Source organism: Aotus nancymaae, unplaced genomic scaffold, assembly GCF_030222135.1.
Source record: "Aotus nancymaae isolate 86718 unplaced genomic scaffold, 86718_ANA_hifiasm-v0.15.2.pri h1tg000049l, whole genome shotgun sequence".
Taxonomy (NCBI): Eukaryota; Metazoa; Chordata; class Mammalia; order Primates; family Aotidae; genus Aotus; species Aotus nancymaae.
The window spans coordinates 12,599,912-12,617,272 of record NW_026988463.1 but is presented as its reverse complement, the minus strand read 5'-3'; the positions used below and the strand labels follow the sequence as shown (position 1 = coordinate 12,617,272).

General features: G+C 42.5%; 2 non-coding genes across 2 annotated transcripts; both read right to left on the bottom strand.

The window, feature by feature from the left end:
* Positions 1–1,295: 1,295 nt before the first annotated feature.
* LOC135269155 (U1 spliceosomal RNA) lies at positions 1,296–1,459 on the bottom strand. The gene has a single exon (XR_010337458.1). It is a non-coding gene; the product is annotated as a U1 spliceosomal RNA (small nuclear RNA).
* A 3,522-nt stretch (positions 1,460–4,981) lies between these two features.
* Positions 4,982–5,120, bottom strand: LOC135269179 (U4 spliceosomal RNA). The gene has a single exon (XR_010337473.1). It is a non-coding gene; the product is annotated as a U4 spliceosomal RNA (small nuclear RNA).
* Positions 5,121–17,361: the final 12,241 nt, after the last annotated feature.

The following is a 17,361-nucleotide window of genomic DNA, read 5'->3' as shown; positions in this document are numbered from 1 at the left end:
CATAGATTGTAAAGCAAATATGGATGAGAGCATTGGCTTTCTATTTGCACGGTGGTCCAAGGAGCCCTCTCGCCAGCCGACCCAGTTTCCAATGCAGGCATCGGAGTGCCACCTTGTGGTAAAGAAAAGAAAATGGACATAACTTTCCAAGCTAGATTACCTAACCTGGAGTGCCAGCAGCTGATCCTTCTTGATCTCAGCTGCAGGAAAGATGAGAGATCTTAGAAGATTCTTCTTTCTTTGCTCTCAGCAGAGCTGTCTTTGGTGAGAATAGTCAGTGATTTAACCCAGAAGGCCACAGTCGTTGGGGGATTGAAGGAAGAGTCCAGGCACTAGAGACATTTTTGATGGTCAAAATTGGGGGAGGGATGCTACTGGCATTTTGTAGGTAGAGGCCTGAGATGTGATAAACATCCTTCGACCCATTGCAGCACCCCCAGGAAAAGAAATTTTCTAGCCCCAAATGTCAAGTGTTGAGATTGAGAAGCCCAGCTCATCACTTTGCCTGTTGTTAACACCTTTAATGTTCTCAATCCTACAAAATAGGTATTATAACTTCCATTCTACAGATAAGGAAACTGAAGCGTACAGGAGTTCCATAACTCACTCAAGATCACATCGCTGGCAAATGGAGATGTGTTTCAAACCCAGGTTGGCCCCCCAAGCCTGGGTTTTTTAAACCTTCCGCTGGGGTACTTCTGGCATCCTGGTATTAGAGATGAGAACTAAGCTCTGATTTTTCATCTTGTCCAAATTCCTATCTAAGGGGTCTGGGGAGTCATGCTCTACAAACCATAAATTCTCATCAGATGGGTTTTATGTAACCTTCTATATTGTGACTTACTTTCCAACCTGACTCTGGCATAACCTTAGGAGACAAGGAAGAAAATCAAAATATTTTACCCCAAAACATGTTTCTTTGCCATATATTGAAATGTCCTTTGTGGGGGGAAATTTGCATCTGTAAAGAATTTCTGTTAAAACAGCAAGATCTTTTTCTTCCAGGTCCTCCCAGTCCTAAAGAGATTAACTAAAAGGCTAGCAACTTTTAAAGATCTGAATAGAAAACATTTGCTATTGTCTCTAAGGGGGCGGCCACTATAAGACTTCAAAAGAATCTTGTCTCCACAATCTTTTACCTTTACCTAACATTCCCTTTCCTTTGATCTCAGGTCTTTAGACTCAACCAATTGTCAACTAGAAAATGTTTAAATTTACCTGTGGCCTGGAAGCCCCCCCATTCCCGCTTTGAGTTGTCTCACCTTCCTGAACCAAATCAATGTTTGTTTTTTATACAGGAGAGAGCGCTAATGCAGTCCCTCACTCCCACAAATTATGCAGTCGAGTTTCCCACATTTGGGGAAATCGCAGAGGTCAGCACATCCGGAGTGCAATGGATAAGCCTCGCCCTGGGAAAACCACCTTCGTGATCATGGCATCTCCCCTGCCAGGTAAGTATCATCAGTGTATTTCTTAAATGTATTTGATTGATGTCTTATGCCTCCCTAAAATGTATAAAACCAAGCTGCACCTAACCAACTTGGGCACATGTTCTCATGATTCCTGAGGGCTGCGTCACAGGCCATGGTCACCCATATTTGGTTCAGAATAAATCTCTTCAAATATTTTACAGAGTTTGACTCTTTTCGTCTACAGAGACATAACCCTGAACCCCCCCCCATTTACAACACCAGTTAGCAATACCAAATGACCTGTATCCAATATCAAAAAGACAGGGGAGAGAGAATTCCAACTTTAGAGGAGACCTTAAGGTCTTCTGAAACAATGCCCCTCTGTAGCTCTTACCATATCAATGGGATCTGAAGGCTCTAGGACAGGGGTTGGTAAACCTAACAGGAGTTAGCCTGCAGGCCAGATCTGGCCCTCTACTTGTTTTTATTTTTATTTATTTATTTATTTTTTAATTGCATTTTAGGTTTTGGGGTACATGTGAAGAATATGCAAGATTGTTGCATAGGTACACACATGGCAGTGTGATTTGCTGCCTTCCTCCCCATCACCTATATCTGGCATTTCTCCCCATGCTATCTCTCTCCAACTGCCCACCCCCTGCTGTCCTTCCCTTATTTCCCCCTGACAGACCCCAGTGTGTGATGCTCCCCTCCCTGTGTCCATGTGTTCTCATTTTTCATCACCCACCTATGAGTGAGAACATGCAGTGTTTGATTTTCTGTTCTTGTGTCAGTTTGAGAATGATGGTTTCCAGGTTCATCCATGTCCCTACAAAGGACACGAAACATCGTTTTTGATGGCTGCCTAATATTCCATGGTGTATATGTGCCACATTTTCCCTGTCCAATCTGTCATCGATGGGCATTTGGGTTGGTTCCAGGTCTTTGCTATTGTAAACAGTGCTGCAATGAACCTTCGTGTGCATGTGTCCTTTACAGTAGAACGATTTATAATCCTTTGGATATATACCCAGTAATGGGATTGCTGGGTCAAATGGTATTTCTATGTCTAGGTCCTTGAGGAATCACCACACTGTCTTCCACAATGGTTGAACTAATTTACACTCCCACCAACAGTGTAAAAGTCTTCCTATTTCTCCACATCTTCTCCAGCATCTGTCTCCAGATTTTTTAATGATCACCATTCTAACTGGCATGAGATGGTATCTCAGTGTAGTTTTGATTTGCTTTTCTCTAATGACCAGTGATGATGAGCATTTTTTCATGTTTGTTGGCCTCATGTATGTCTTCTTTTGTAAAGTGTCTGTTCTACTTGTTTTTATATATAAAGTTTTATTGGAACACAGTCATGGCTATTCATTTACATATTGTCTATAGCTCCCTTTGTGCTCTAGGTGGCGGTATTAAATAATGGCAACAAAGCCTGTCTGCCCTGTAAAGTGTTTACTATTTGATCCCTTACGGGAAGTGTTTGACAATTTCTGTTCTAGGCCAAATAGGTTTAAGATACCCATTGCCAACATTTGCCCTTGTTTATGTCCCTGGATGAGAGGGTTTTCCCCATATCTAACAGAGATCCCTCTCCCTCTTGGAACATCCCGAACACAAACAAATCTAGGCTAGAGATCAGGATATCTTGTTCAGCCTGAGTTATCTTTGTTCTGACCTTTCTGCCCACAGATAACACTATCTGTCCACCAGTAAATCATGGGCTGTGGACCATGGGAATGCCCTGAACCATTCTAACACACATTTCCAGACTTCCTTCTATGTGCCTGGTATGTCCCAAACAGATGACATCATAGATACCAATGCCATTAATAAGAAGTATTCATTATATTTTTAAAAAGTGAATGATTTGTCAAGCATTTGCTAATGAAGTATAATCTCATTTAATCCTCACAACAGAGTATTATTATCCCCATTTTACAAATGGAGACCATACCTTGAAGATTACCAGGCCAAAGTTGGGAAAGCGGTCTGCCTCTGTCAAACAAAATTTTTGGTACTTCACCAGTCTCGTTGGCCCATAAAATACAATCATGCTCAGCAAACATATTAAGCAAGCCAGGCCCAAGTGTTAACATAGATACATAAAGCACAAGCTCTGTCTTCGTAGAGCTCAACTACATAAGAAAGACTGATTGTGAGCAGGTAATGATAGAGCAGTGCCATTAAATGCTTACATACAGGGAAGCCTCATGTCCTAAGAGCAGAGAAAAAGGGCATCTAACCCAGCTTGAGGTTTTCATGAGTAAAGGGCATCTCAAATCATTCTTGAAGTATACACAGGCAGAGGAGGTGATGGTTAATATTAGGTGTCAACTCGATTAGATTGACGGATGCCTAGATAGCTGGTAAAGTATTGTTTCTGGATGTGTCTTGAGGGCGTTGCCAGAGGAGATTGACATTTGAGTCAGTAAACTGGGAGAGGAAGACCCACCCTCCGTGTGGGTGCACTCCATTTGATTGGCTGCCATCATGGCTACAACAAAGCAGGCGGAGTAAGGTGGAATAAACTGGCTTGCTGAGTCTTCTGGCTTCCATCTTTCCCCCATGCTGGATGCATCCTCCCATTCCTCTTGCCCTTGGACATCAGACTCCAGGTTCTATGGCCTTGGACTTACACTAGTGGACTCTTGGACTTACACTAGTGGTTAGCCAGGGGCTCTGAGGTCTTCAGCCACAGACTGAAGCCTGTGCTATCAGCTTCCCTGCTTTCGAGGCTTTTGGACTTGAACTGAGGCACTACTGGCTTCTTTCTTCCCCAGCTTGCAGATGGCCCATCGTGGGACTTCGCCTTGTGATCGTGTGAGCCAATTCTCCCTAATAAACTCCCTGTCATATATACATAGATCCTAATAGATCTGTCCCTCTGGAGAACCCTAATAGAGAGGGCACATCCTGAGAAAGGATACATTAGCAACCAAGAGTATGTATGTGCAAGTCTAGGACCTTAGGAAGATCAAATCAACAAATAAATCACCACCCCTGATCAGGTGTCTCAAACTCATGATCCTAGGCTGACTCCAACCTACAGACACGTTTTGTCTCATCTGCCCAATAGTGACTACAGTATATTTTTTACTTGAAATTGTTGCCAAGTGTTCTGCATTTGCAATTTTCTCACAGAAATTTAAATTTTCAGCCTCTGTTAAAAATCCTAAGATGTGCAGTCATTGAGCCCAGGTTTCCCTGGACCAAGCCCTGGTTAAGATGAGCAATGACCACCCACTTTGTCTTCCTCATGCCGAGGCATCCCTTGTCCTTGATACCACACTTGTGCCAAGGTTTCTCTTACATCCAGGCATCCTCACTCATTGACTTATCTACTTCACTTCCAAAGGCATTTGAGTATTCAGCCCCTGGTCTACCATAAAATCTAAGCTTGTGGGCATGGAGTTCATTCACTGGCCTCTGTTTATCTTTTCCAGGTTTTTCGCCATGGCTAGATACACGTGCGCGCGTGCACACACACACACACACACACACACAATCACAAATTTCCTGAACTCCACTGAGCTCAACATTTTCTCTTTTTTATTCAGTCTCTGTAGAGACTGTCAAAAGTGGCCAATGCCGACTATATTACAAGTTGTCACAGCAGCGTATTGGGAAAATTTTAATTAGCAATAATCACGCCTCAGATAAACCTCATTGGCTACGATACTGCGACTGCACAAAGATAGCTCAACATTTTCTTCCTCACCTCCTTGACTTCACAGATGTTCCATCTGCCTGGAATCTTTCTTCTTGTCCTAGTACAAGGGGTGATTAATTATAACAATTAAAATATTAGGGCTATCTTTTACCCCAAGTTGGAGATAATTCATTCTCTATTTTATTCCAGTCTGGCAAAGTGACTTGTTCTGTTCATGCATTTTAAGTAAATAAACAGGCCAGGTGCAGTGACTCATGCCTGTAATTACATTTTTTTGGGAGGCCAAGGCAGGAGGATCACTTGAGGCCACAAGTTCAAGATGATCCTAGGCAACATAGCAAGACCTCATCTCTACAAAAAACACGATAAATCAGCCAGACATGGAGATACACACCTGTAGTCTCAGCTTACCTGGGAGGCTGAGAAGGGAGGATTGCTTGAGCCCAGGAGGTCAAGGTTGTGTGATTGTGCCACTGCACTCCAGCCTGGGTGACAAAGTAAGACCTTGTCTTCAAAATAAATAAATATTAGATACAAGAGATAAATAAATCAATAGATTAGTACATAAATTTTAAATTAAGCAAGTAAAGTTGTCCCAAAGAGAAAGAAAGAAAAAAAAACCTGACCTCCATGTCTCTGAAGCATTGCATGCAGGCTTTGATTGATGTAAGTTTTTGCTTTTCAGAATGTGATATGCTTGAGTTCATGTCATGAAAAAAAGGTTTGCATTCATCCCGCAGTGAGAGATGGATCTCTATTCTCCTGCTGATACATCCATCAGCATCCTTAATCATCCTCCTTCTGCAGAGGTTTATCATCCTTCTAGTTATTCTATTACTTACTCTGCTATTAGGAGGGCAAGAACCATTTCATTTTTATGTTGCCTGATCATATCATTCAACTGGCAAACATCATTAAGGAACTGCAGCGTAAAAGCCAGTGTAAAAGCCACCACCCAGCCGTTATCTCTAATGCCATGCTAATGCAAGGTCATGATTTCTGAATGGGGCCATGCTGAATGCCTTAAGATAACTTCAGATACCATTTTTCTTCGAGGATTTTAATTGCAATCCCGAAGATGTTAAATGAAACCACCAAACACATGTTTATTGCCTATTTAACAAAGCTAGCACAGGGTTATGTAGAAATACTTACGTAGAAATAGAGCCAAACTGGGACACTTTGGGAGAAAATGATGGAAAGGGGATGGTTATGGAGTTCCACAAGAAAAGAGGTAACACCCATTATTTGGACTCGTGGTAAATAGCGTTCAGTTTGGAGTCCAGCTGGGAAATTACTCTTCCAAACAATAGATAAAATGTTAGCTAGTTTAAAATGTAAGGCACATAGAAAGATGGTCAATATTATTAGTCATCAAGGGAATGCAAATTAAAACTACAATGAGATATCACCACGCACTCACTAGAATGGCTAAAATAAAAAGGACTGACCGTTTTCAGTGCTGGTGGGGGTGCAGAGGAACTGAGGCTCATGGAAATGCACAATGAGACTGCCGTACTGGGAAAGAGTTTGGCAATTCCCATAAACATTCCCTTACTTTACGATCCAACGATTTCACTCCTAAGTACTTCCACAAAGATAAATGAAAACATATGTCCACAAAAAGTCTTGTAAAAGAATGCTAATTGCAACTTTATTTATATGGTTTAAAAGTGGGAGCAACTCCAGTGTTCATCAATACGAGAATGGATAAATAAGCCACAGTAGATTTATCATGGAATACCACTAAGCAATAAAAGGTTCTATGCTTTTTATTCTCTTTTATTTTATTTTTGAGATGGAGTTTCACTCTGCTGCCCAGGCTGGAGTGTAGTGGCATAGTCTCTGCTTACTGCAGCCTCTGCCTCCCGGGTTCAAGCAATTCTCCTGCCTCAGCCTCCTGAGTAGCTTGGACTATAGGCACCCCTCACCACACCCAACTAATTTTTTGTGTTTTTAATAGAGACAGAGTTTCACCATGTTGACCAGGCTGGTCTCAAACACCTGACCTCAAGTGATTCACCCACTTTGGCCTCCCAAAGTGCTGTGATTACAAGCATGAGCCACCGCACCCAGCCTGTATGCTATGTGTGTGTGTGTGTGTGTGTCTGTGTGTGTGTGTGTGTGTGTGTGAGAGAGAGAGAGAGAGAGAGAGACAGACAGACAGACAGGGTCATCCTCTGTCACCTAGGCTGGAATTCAGTAGCATGATCACAGCTCATTGCAGCCTTGACCTCCCTAGATTAAGCGATTCTCCCACCTTAGCCTCCCGTGTACCTGGGATTACAGGTGCTTGCCACCATGCCCAGCTAACTTTTTAATCTTTTGTAGAGATCGAGTCTCACTATGTTACCCAAGCTGGCCTCAAACTTCTGGCCTCAGGTGATCCTCCACCTCAGCCTCCCAAAGTGCTGGGATTACAGATGTAAGCCACTATGACTGAGCTTCTAATTCATGCAGCATGATAAATCTGACAGACATAAGACTGAGCAAAAGAAGTTCAAGGACATGAAAAACTAATCTATAAGGATAGAAAGTAGAGCAACAGTTGCCTTTGGAGTGTAGGGTGGCTGAAAGTGGGTATGAGAGATCTTTCTAGGATGATGAAAATGTTCCATATCTTATAAGAATTTGGGTGATACAACTTTAAAGATTCGTTAAAATTCATTAAACTGTACCTTTAAATTCATGCATTTTACTCTCTGTGATTATGCATCAATAAAAATTTGCAAAGGTGCAAGCCCCAAGTTTGGCAAGAGGCTAAGAGCTGCAGAGATAACCAAAAGGAAAAACAGAAAACTTTCCTGGGCAAACAGGGGGCATTTTGCAAAGTGACCTGGAGAGAAGCCACATCCCTGGGAATAGAGCTGATAAAATTCTCTTTGCTAGAAATCTGAATTCTGACAAATTGTCAAAGCAGAGACTGAGAATGAGGGTCCGGAAACAAACGAGTGCAAAGCACGATCCCAAAACAGATCAGGAGATCCAAGGACAGTGGGAGAAATGCAAATAAGATCAATAGAATGTGTTGGACACAAAGGAAGCAAGCTCTAAGCCAACAAGAGTACACCTGCTCTCTCAGCCACGTCAGACCAATCGTCTCGGTAATCCTCCTGTACTTCCTTTCATGATTACTGTAAATATTTGACCTGAACTAATTCTATAGCAAACTCTGTTGAGTTTTTGTTCCATCAGGTGGATTCAGTCATTCTCGGCTGATCTTAGCTTAGTCTTCCTTAAGTCTTGAGTTAAACAGAAATAAAAGACGATAATTATTGAGGACTTAACCAGGTGCTGGACACCATGCTGAGTACTCAAGCTGCTTTGATTCATTGAATCTTGCCCCACCCATGAAGTAGGCATTGACAACAGAACTCCTCTTTTACAGATGAAGAAACTGAGGCTTAACGGAATAAAAACGTGTCTATAGTTAACAGAGGTAGAAAGTGAGAGGCAGGATTCAAAACTAGGCCATGGGACCCCAAAGATGATGAACTTACCACAGTGCTCTATTGCCCCCTCCAGGTATTTTTCAAAGTGGATTGAAGCTACCCAACCACTATAGAATCAAGGAGACTCTAGAACTCTTACACTACATGTAAACATCAAAAACACAAAGAAGCCGTGGCCAGCCAGGACCAAGAAAGCTTACTACCCAGGGGCTCATTTATTCATTCATTTGTTCAACAAACATTTAAGATGCCAACTGTATGTTAGCCATTGCTTCCCACTGGCAAAACTAGAACTGAGAACCAAAAGCTATTCTACATGATTTTTGTGGCAACAGCCTACTCCAAAATGTACTCATAGACCACAAAGCAGAAAACTATAATCTGAAAGTCAATATCCCTTTTAGAAGTCTGGAAACACAAATGTAGTGTCAGTGTAGCATAAGCTAAAAATATGTAGAGTGGCAGCCACAGACGATTTGGTATAGGGCTGAACACTCCATCCTGCTCAAGAGGCCATCTCTGCTCCCTGAACAGATTCATCGGGCTCTATGATTACCTCGTCATGCAGAAATTGATCGTTAATCAATGTTGCCTCAGAAACACCCGTAGAATAACCAATCAAGACAGACTCCTCAATGACAAAACTCTGGGAAATTGCTCGCATATTGTCATTGACTGATTGCTGAGACACTGCTCTCCTGGGCAGAGGGGGGATGCAGGAGGGATGACAACAGGATGCAAAAACCGATACTACAGGATAAGCGAAATTGATGAGACTGCACAAAAGGCATGTAGAATAAATGCTGTAGGATGGCAGTGTCACATACTGAAGCAGTGAGGGCAGGATGACGTTCTGGCTGTACCACCACTAGCGGTGAGGGTCTCACTTTGGTATCTCAGTGCCCTCTCCAGACTGTTTTCTTACCTGTAAAGTGGAGTGAAATAATTCCTGTAATGCCACACTCATGAAGTTATTGATAAATGTATGTGAAATTGTCATATAAACTGTGAAAGCACAAAAAGCAAGGTATTTGGATTGGGGGTGGTGTTGTCTACCTACCTAAAATTCTGACCCAATTAAGAACTAGGGGATTGGAAGTATCAGAATGCCAGCTTCATTGGTTGATTCGGCTATTGAACCTTGTGTAGTGTATGTTTCACGAAGTTCTCGTGTTGTGTTTTTCAGCTCCATCAATTCATTTATATTCTTCTCTAAGCGGTTTATTTTTACTAGCATTTTGTCAAACCTTTTTTCAAGTTTCCTAGTTTCTTTGCATTGGGTTAGCGCATGTTCTTTTAGCTCAGAGAAGTTTGTTATCACCCACTTTCTGAAGCCTGTTTCTGTCAGTTTATCGGACTCATTCTCCATCCAGCCTTGTTCCCTTGCTGGTGAGGAGTTGTGACCCCTTGGAGGAGGAGAGGCGTTCTGGTTTTGGGTAATTTCATCCTTTTTGTGCTGGTTTCTTCCCATCTTTGTGGATTTATCTCCCTGTGGTCTTTGTAGTTGGTGACTTTCGGATGAGGTCTCTGAGTGGATGTCCTTTTTGTTGCTGATGAGGTTATTTCTTTCTGTTTCGTCATTTTCCTTCTAACAGTCAGGTCCCTCTGCTGTAGGACTGCTGGAGGTCCACTCCAGACACTGCTTGCCTGGGGATCACCTGCAGTGGCTGCAGAACAGTGAGGGTTGCTGGCAGTTTCTTCTTCTGTTATCTTTGTCCCAGAAGGATACCTGCCAGATGTCAGCCTGAGCTCTCCTTTATGAGGTGTCTCTGGATATACGAGAGTTGGGGAGCTGCTTGAGGAGACAGTCTGTCCCTTATAGGAGCTCAAGTGCTGAGCTGTGAGCTCTGTTGTTCTGTTCAGGGCAGGTACGTTTAAGTCTGCTTCAGCGGAACTCATAACTGCCTTTTTTTCCCAGGTGCTCTGTCCTGGGAAGGTAGGGCTTTATTTATAAGTTCCTGTCATTCTGCTGCCTTTTTTGAGAGATGCCCTGCCCAAGAAGGAGGTAGCCTAGTCACAGTCTGCCAGCAGAGGCATTGCTGAGCTGCTGTGAGCTCTGCCCAGCTGCTGTGTGAACTTCATTGCAGTTTTGTTTGTAGGGGTATAGTTAGAACTGCCTCAGTAATGGCAGACTGTCTCTGTAATGGTGGACTGCCTCAGTAGTGGCGAACTGCCTTGGTAGTGGCGGACTGCCTTGGTAGTGGTGGACTGCCTCAGTAGTGGTGGACTGCCTCGGTAATGACAGACTGCCTCAGTAATGGCAGACTGCCTCGGTATTGGTGGATTGCCTCAGTAGTGGTGGACGCCCTTCCCCCAACAAAGCTGGACTGTACTGGGTCCAGCTGCGCTTGCTGTGAAACTCTCAATCCAGAGCGTTTCAGATTGCTGGTCTTTGTGGGGGTGGGACCAGCCGAGCCAGATCACCTGGCTCCCTGTTTCAGCCCCCTTTTTTTCAGTTGAATGGGCGACTCTGTCTCTCAGACATTCCAGTCACCAGTTGAAACGGCGCCCAGATTTGTGTGAGTTTTGGTGCGGAGACCCACTGCGCCAGCTGAAACAGCCGCAATGGAGACTCGTGACACTCTTCTTCCCGGGAATCTCCTGGTCTGTGGGCAGTAAAAATGCGTTTGCAAATGCGGTGATCGCTCACCCTCTGCATTTTCACTGGGAACTGCTATCCAGAGCTGTTTCTGTTGGGCCATCTTGGATCCTCCGGCCCAAGTATTTCTTTAGAGCAATGCAAATGGACTAACCCACTGGGAAACACTAGAAACTCTTTCATTGACATCCAGAGCAAGTCAACAATGTCTATAGTGATGTGTGTTCTTTGATTCACCTGTTTTCTTCATTTGCTTCATCATGTCTAGTGTGTTTGTTGGAGCTGCCCCGTGGCTGCTAGCCCTGCTACCTTCGTCATCTCTTGTTGGGTTTCCTTAGCCCTGCCACGCCTTGGAAATAGTCCCTTCTTGAAACTCTCTTCAATCATCCCTGTAGAGACTTCCCTCTGTTTCCTGCCCTGAACCTGACCAATATATCTGTTGTTACCAATATTACTTAACATAGGTTAGCAGGCAGGAGCTGATGAACTTAGGAGAAAGAAATTAAGAATAAAGGTTGTTCATTGTGGAAGACAGTATGGCAGTTCCTCAAGGATCTAGAACCAGAAAGACCATTTGACTCAGCAATCCCATTACTGGGTATATTCACAAAGGATTATAAATCATTCTACTATAAAGGCACATGCACATGTATGTTTACTGCGGCACTATTTACCATAGCAAAGACTTGGAACCAACTCAAATGCCCATCAGTGATAGACTGGATAAAGAAAATGTGCCATATATATACCATGGAATACTATGCAGACTTAAAAAAAAAATGAGTTCATATCCTTTGCAGGGACATGGATGAAGCTGGAAGCCATTATTCTCAGCAAACTAACACAGGAACAGAAAACCAAACACAGCATGTTCTCTCTCATAAGTGGGAGTTAAACAGTGAGAACACATGGACACAGGGACAGGAACATCACAGGGACAGGGGCCTGTTGGGGGTTGGGGGACAAGGGGAGGGAAAGCATTAGGACTAATATCTAATGCATGTGGGGCTTAAAACCTAGATGACGGGTTGATGGATGCAGCAAACCACCATGGCACATGTATACGTAGGTAACAAACCTGCACATTCTGCACATGTATCCCAGAACTTAAAGTAAAATAAAGAATGAAAGTTGTTAAGGGTGACAAATAAAAGTTGCACCAGACATGGAAAATAGAAAGGAAGACTATTTCAGTCAATGGTAGACTCAATAAAGAAAATGTGGTACATATATACCACGGAATACTATACAACCATAAAAAAGAACAAAATAGTGTCCTTTGCAGCAACATGGATGGAACTGACGGCCACTATCCTCAGCAAATTAACCCAGGAACAGAAAGCCAAATACCACATGTTCTCACTTATAAGTGAGAGCTAAACATTGAGTTCACATGGACGCAAAGACGGGAACAGCAGAGACACCAGGGCCTCCTTGAGGGCAGAGGATGGGAGGACAATGAGGATTGAAAAACTACCTATTAGATACTACGCTTATTACATGGGTGATGAAATAACCTGTACACCGAACTCCCACAACACACAATTTACCCATGTAACAAACCTGCACACAAACCCCCTGAACCTAAAATAACAGTTGAAAAAAAAAAAGACAGTTGTAATAGAGGAGAGAGATTGGACTCAACCCTGAATATAACAGGAGAGCATCTAGGAATTGGTGGCTAATGGGCAGGGTGAGGGAATCACTGGATGAAAATTAGTCAAAGACACTTAATTAGATACCAAGGCTAGGGCGATTCTTGCTGAGCTGGCTTGGCAGAATTCTTACTGAACTGGGCTTGTCAGGCTAAGGACAATAGGCCAAGGATAAGGACTAGTTGAGAAGAGGGCTGGGGGAAGCTCTACTAAAGTTTTGTCAAGGAGGGAGGTTTTTTTTTTTTTTCGTTTTGAGACAGAGTCTTGCTCTGTTGCCGAGGCTGGAGTTCAGTGATGCGATCTCGGCTCACTGCAACCTCTACCTCCTGGCTTCAAGCGATTCTCCTGCCTCAGCCTCCTGAGTATCTGGGATTACAGGTGCACACCACCACGCTCGGCTAATTTTTTTTTTTTTTTTAAGTAGACATGGGGTTTCACCATATTGGCCAGGCTAATCTCAACTCCTGACCTCAAGTGATCCACATCCCTTGGCCTCCCAACTTGTTGGGATTACAGGCTGGAGCCACTGCGCCCGGCCTGGAATTTGCATTTCCAACAAGTTTTCCTTGGTGCTGGTGCTGCTGCTGCTTCTGGTCCAGGGACCACATTTTGAGAACCACTGTATTAAGCCAAGTCCCATAGTGGAGTTATTTTTAGATGAAAAAGATCCATTAGAGCTGTTTACCCAGATCAAATTAATTAGGTACTTGTCAAATCTCCCCATTTCACTTTCTGAAGTGTAAAAATGAAATTAGCTCTAAAATGACTTTCCTTTTCTTCTTCCCTCTCTCCCATGTTTTAAGCATTACTGAACCACGTACAAAGGAGTGTAGTAAAAGGACATTCCTTACCCTGAGCCTGGAAAGGGCACAGCATTTGCAGCCTGGCAGAGTCTGATTTTCACCCCGTTCCATCCCATCTGACTTCATGTGAGTATTTTTGTCTTAATGCCCTCATCTGAAACATGTTGATAATGATTTTCTGTCCTAGACAGTAAGCTGATGCAGTTATTGAAAAAGGAGGTAGACGAAACAAAGAGAACCTCATGTATCCCCTTGGAAAGAGGATTTTTTTTCTTTCTTCTTGAGAAAATTCCTGTAGCACTGATTCAAGCTTTATCCTTCCTTCCCTGCTTTTTTTTTTTTAATGCTACCACAAAGCTGACATATGCTAAAAGCAAAATCTGGCGTTTGTAAATCATTGATTTGAGAATTATGTCATGAAGGGAAATAGAAAATAGGGTCTCACTAAAGTGTGCTTGTGTATTGACCTTAAATAGTGAATGGCAAAGTTAACCATGATGCCAGTGTAGCAGTGTCCAGTGACCCAGCGTCGAACGAAGCCATGGGTAGGAAATTGCCATTCCATTATTAGTTACTTAAAAACAAATTGCTTATATTATTTGTTGTTTTCTGCAGCAGCTTATAAAGTAACAACTCAAATTCATTTTCCTTCCTTTAGAAGATCCTGACCCTGAGATTACATTAAATATTTCTTTAAAAGGACCAGAGGGGGAATGAAATGAAAATATACAGCCTCCCAGTGTTATCTGAGGTATGCCTGCAGATTTTCTGAAACACTTGAACAATTCATAACCTTAGGCACTCTCACATTAATAATTAATATGATTTGCAAGCTCTCTCCCTATTTCATGTTTTGATTAGAAGCTCAGTCTGACTTTTAAGTCATGCCCAGTTCACAATAAAATATGAAGCTGTTGTTTCCTTTGCTATCCGACACATCTCTGCTTCTTAATCATTTAAAACACTTCCAAGCAATCACAAGTTTTCTAAAACAACAAGTCATCATGCACAGAGGCCTCAGGGCAAAGGCAGAATTCTCTGTGTGTTAGCATATTTAATCATCCCTTTTTGGGGGAGATAATCCATTTTAATATTCTTAGACCCTGTTCCCCTGCTTTATTATTTTCTTCACTTCAAAGATCAACTTGACAATTATTTTTCTTCACAACAAGGTTTATGGTATTACTCCGAATCTGTCTGATTTCATGGCCTTCTGGGTTACTTTCATGTATTATAAATTTCTCATTGGCAGTGTTTATTAGATGGAAACTTACAACTCCTTGCAGTATTCTGCGGAAATTGTTACTAGGGTTTTCTTAAAAGAGAAAAAAAAATTAATGTTTTCGGAGGAAGCTGAGGAATAGTTTGCTGTAGGTTTTCAGCAGTCCCCAACTCATATTCATTCCCTCCCTCCCTCTTCAAAATTCAAAACCCATTGATGACAATAGGGTTTGAGCACAGAGGTCTTTACTCTAGACTTAGAATAGAGGGCCTTGCAAAGATGCCTGGGCTTCTGGGCTGACACCAAAGCAGCAGGGGGAGCTAGCACATTTTGAAACAGGAATTGCATTTGGCTGCAAGTAACAAACTACTGTCTCATCAAATAGTGGCTTAAGCAGTTTACAGAGTGGCCTAAACAAACCCAAAGAAGTCCAGAGGCAGGCAGTCTAGAGTGGTGTGCCAGGAACACCAAGTTATAAGGACTTCTGTCTCTTTGTATCTCCATCTTCACTTCATGCTTCCAAACTCAAAGTCACCTCATAGTCCAATACAGCTACCAGTGCACCAGCCATCACATCTGCCTTCTTTGCAGCAGGAGGGTTGAAAGGGTGCTTCTCCCAGCCCAAGCAACTCCTTTTGAAAGGTCTACCTCAGAAGTCACCTATACATATTTATTTGAATGTCACTAGGCAAAACTTAGTCATATGGCCATATCTAGCTGAAACAGAGACTGAGAAGTTTCACATTTTGTAATGGAGTTGTGTTACTTAGGAGGAAGGGGAGATGAATACTTGGAGAGACACTAGCAGTGCCTGTCAAAGGTCTGGAGGGGATAGAGGACGGAAGCAAGATGAGCTTCATGTGTGCTCAGTGGCTCCGTTATCATGGATCAGACACCATGTACCCTTCATCCTTGATGCAGTGAGATAATGTAAAACCAATAGAACCTTATCACAACAGTGGAAGAAGGGCAGGGAAGCACCTGAGCCCTTCAGACCATAGGAATGGGGCTTGAAATACAAATTAAACAGAGTTATAGAAAATAAGAAAGCTTTGGTTTCTGAAACACTAGAGTTTATGGATTGAGAGTTGTAGTCATTAGGGATAGAGTATCTAAAATTTCAAGCTTTGATTAAAATATATGGCTGGGCTCAGTGGCTCACACCTGTAATCCCAGCACTTTAAGAGGCCTAGGCGGGCGGATCATGAGGTCAAGAGATCCAAACCATCCTGGCCGACATGGTGAAACCCCATCTCTACTAAAAATACAAAAATTAGCTGGGCATGGTGGCATACACTTGTAGTCCCAGCTACTTGGGAGGCTGAGGTGGCAGAATCACTGGAACCCAGGAGGTGGAGGTTGCAGTGAGCCAAGATTGCGCCACTGCATTCCAGCCTGGTGACAGAGCAAGACTCTGTCTCAAAAAAAATTGGATTGATGGATGGATGGATGGATGGATGGATAGATAGATAGGCAGTTTACAAGTGGTCTAAACAAACACAAAGAAGTCCAGAGGCAGGCTATCTACAACTGGTGTGCCAGGAACACAAAGTTGTCAGGGACTTGGTTAATTTCCTTGTTGTAAAAATGCAACATGTTAGAAGGCTTGAGCAGCATTTTTCTAAAATAATCCACTATTTGTTGAGGACAGGGCTTATCATTTTATCTCTGCAGAGTATCTGACAAACTTAGGCACTTCATGTATATTTGTTAAATAAATGCATAAATGATGGTAATCTAAGAGATTTTGTCCCCCTTGTTTTCATGTATATTTGTGTGCTTTTGTATTAGTTAGAACTCCTTCAGTTCCAAGTAATAGAAATTGAAGTCAAAATGCTTAAGATAAAATGTAATTTATTGGCTTTTATAATTTAAACAATGGGTTTCAGGCAAGGCTTGATCTAGGGGTTCAGCAATCTCATCAGAACAAGGTCTTGTGTTCTTCACTGAACTTCTATATATATTGATTCTATTTTCAGATAGACTATCCCCTCATGGTGGCAGAATGATGTTAGCAGCTCCATGAAAACTTGTCTTTGTAGTTTTGAGTATAGCCGGTGAGAACACCTTTTCTCAGGCACCAGCAACAACTGTCCTTCATTGAAGTCTCTGCTGGCCTTGATTGTTCTAATTTGGGATGAGAACCCTGCTCAGAATCCATCATTAGGATGTGGCAATCTAATTGGTCAGGCTTTAAGACTCATGCCCACTGTGTTGGTCAGGATTCAGTCAGGAGACAGAATACCATACCAGTTATTTTAACAGGAATAATTTAATACAGGTAAGCCAAATCTAGTCCACTGCCTATTTTTTATAAATAAAGTTTTATTGGAACACAGCTACAACCATATATTTAAGCACTGTTTATGGTTGATTCCATGCTAAAGTGGCAGAGTGGAGTAGTTGCAACAGAGAGACTGTGTAACCTGCAGGTCTAAAATATTTACTATCTACCCCTTTACAGAAAAAGTTTACTGACTCCTGATTGGGTATAGAAAAGTGACAGTGACATGTTGAAGCCCTAGGGGGTAAAAAA